This window comes from Corythoichthys intestinalis, chromosome 17 (assembly GCF_030265065.1).
Source record: "Corythoichthys intestinalis isolate RoL2023-P3 chromosome 17, ASM3026506v1, whole genome shotgun sequence".
In the NCBI taxonomy this organism is placed as follows: domain Eukaryota; kingdom Metazoa; phylum Chordata; class Actinopteri; order Syngnathiformes; family Syngnathidae; genus Corythoichthys; species Corythoichthys intestinalis.
In genome coordinates, this window is record NC_080411.1 from 26,290,001 (window position 1) to 26,292,500 (window position 2,500).

The following is a 2,500-nucleotide window of genomic DNA, read 5'->3' on the forward strand; positions in this document are numbered from 1 at the left end:
CCCGCGGCCCGGCCGCTCCCGGCGCCCGGTCGGCGCTCTCCGTAGTGCCGCCCGCTCCCCGCCGGCCGCCCGCGCACGAAGGCGGGCCGGGTAAGGAGGGTGTTGGGGCCAGGCGGGCTCGCGGTGGCGACTCTGGACGCGCGCCGGGCCCTTCCCGCGGATCTCCCCAGCTACGCCGCCCGCCGGGGCCCCGTCGGCCGACACGGCCGAGCGCCCCTCGCCCCCCTCTCTCTCGCCCGGCCTCCCCGGTCGCGGCGGGCCAGGGGGTCCAGGCGGGGCGGTGTGGCGGTTGCGGCCGCTGCCGGCGGGCCGCCTCGGCCGGCGCCTAGCAGCTGGCTTAGAACTGGTGCGGACCGGGGGAATCCGACTGTTTAATTAAAACAAAGCATCGCGAAGGCCCGCGGCAGGTGTTGACGCGATGTGATTTCTGCCCAGTGCTCTGAATGTCAAAGTGAAGAAATTCAATGAAGCGCGGGTAAACGGCGGGAGTAACTATGAGATCGGGGTGATCGCCCACCCCCCCGAGAATACGATCACAAACAAAATGAAAATGAAGTCTAGTAGGAGACACGGCCAGGATTGCCGTTCTGGCTTATCAAAAGCGGCACCGCCTGGGCTAGGTGAGGGGTCCAGCGTGTGTGGGCGAAGCCTCACCGCCAGTGTGCTACAGGTCGGGCACACTTGGCACTGGCGAAGCGACCTGCCCAGTGGTAGATGGGACCGACCACTGCGGGTGTGCGTAGAGGTCCCGACCAGGTCAGTGGCGACGACCACTGATCTCTGGGAAGACTCCCGAGGGAAGTCCGTGTCAATAGAGACGCAGGTCTGTGAGGAGGAGCTGGAGAGCCTAGGGAGTGGGTGGACTTCTGCCAGTCCTCCTCATGGAACGTCCTCAGTGGCTGCCGAATTAATGGCCGAGAACGGTTCGATAATGAGAGTAGAGCCGGAGGAGGTCGTGCTGGAGCCACAGCCTGCTATAGCCGGCACCGCAAGAGCCGATTGGACCTTGGAAGCATCCCCGGGGCCTGGCCCCTCTGACCCGCAAGGGGACCATACCACCACCGTACTCCTGCCCGACATGGCCCCGGAGTGCCCCCTGTCTGGCGTACCGGTGGGGGGAATAGTGGCGGCGCGGAAACATTTCGCGATCCGCCACGCAAAAACCCCCATCGTGTACGAGTGTCGCAAGTGCGGGAGGCGAAACACTAATAGTCACTCTATAGTGTGCCACGCTCCTAAATGTAAGGGGCGTGGTCGCGAAAGGGGTGACACTCCAGAGTTTGCGTGCGAACTCTGTGAAGCCCGAATCGAGTCCGTGATTGGTGTCTCCCAGCACAAGCGGCACGCCCACCTGGGGGCATGGAACGAGGCCCGGAAGGCGAAGGGGGGAGTGCGAGGAGGGGTCAAACCAACAAAGCTCTGGGGTGTGGAAGAGGTCCAGAAGCTGATCCGGCTGCTTGCGGTGCACAGCGACAACAACAGGGCCACCAATCAGCTTATCGCTGATGAGCTGGGGGGTGGCAGAACGGCGGAGCAGGTGAGGAGCAAGAGGAGGTTGCTGCGAATTGACACGGCAGGCGAATTGACCGGCACTTCCGGACCTGGTGGCGACCAGGATCCGAGATGCGTTGGAGAAAGGAAGTGCACAGGAGGGTGGTGAGGAGTTCCGGGCTATCGCTGAGATGGTTAGGGACGTCGATAGGGAGCCTGAACTTATCGAGACCTCAGCGTTGGAACTCATCTCCAAGCTAAGGGGTGGGGGTGATACCACCGCTCCCCAGAAGGACGGCGACTAAAGAGCGCCCCCACGTCCAGGAGAGAGGATGGGTAAGGAGACTTGCCCACAAGCGTAGTCGGTTCCGAGAGTACCAGTATTGGTACTCTAGGGACCCGGCGAGGATCGCTGCCTTGATCCTGGACGGGGAGCAGGCTCAGGAATGTAACTTGTCCTCCGAACTGATCTACGAAACTTTTCGTGAGAGATGGGAGGGGGAGAGGGAGTTCCTGGGTCTGGGCGAGTTCAGGTCGTGCAACACCACGGACAATGGGGAGTTTTACACCCCTATCCTGGCCGAAGAGGTGAGGAAAAACCTAACCGGAATGGCAAATGGCACGGCCCCGGGACCAGACAGGATTAGCAAACAGGCTTTGCTGGACTGGGATCCACGGGGCGAGCAACTGGCGAGGCTGTTCACGGCATGGCTGACACGCGGGGTCATTCCCCGTGTCTTCAAAGAGTGCCAGACAAAACTGCTACCCAAATCCACCGATCCGGTTGAGCTGGGCACAGTCTCTGGCTGGCGCCCGGTGACGATCGGATCGGTGGTGATGAGGCTGTTTGGGCGGATTGTGGCGATGAGGCTGACCCGGGCCTGTCCCATAAACCCCCGGCAGCGTGGCTTCCTTGCCGCCTCGAGTGGCTGCGCGGAAAACCTGATGATCTTGAATAGGATCATCGAGCGCTCGGGGAAGGAGAGGAGGCCGCTGGCAGTGGTGTTCG

At 62.6% G+C, this 2,500-nt stretch overlaps 1 pseudogene; it reads left to right on the plus strand.

The window, feature by feature from the left end:
* The window catches only part of LOC130906062 (uncharacterized), an 8,506-nt pseudogene that overhangs the window by 2,883 nt on the left and 3,123 nt on the right, over window positions 1-2,500 (plus strand).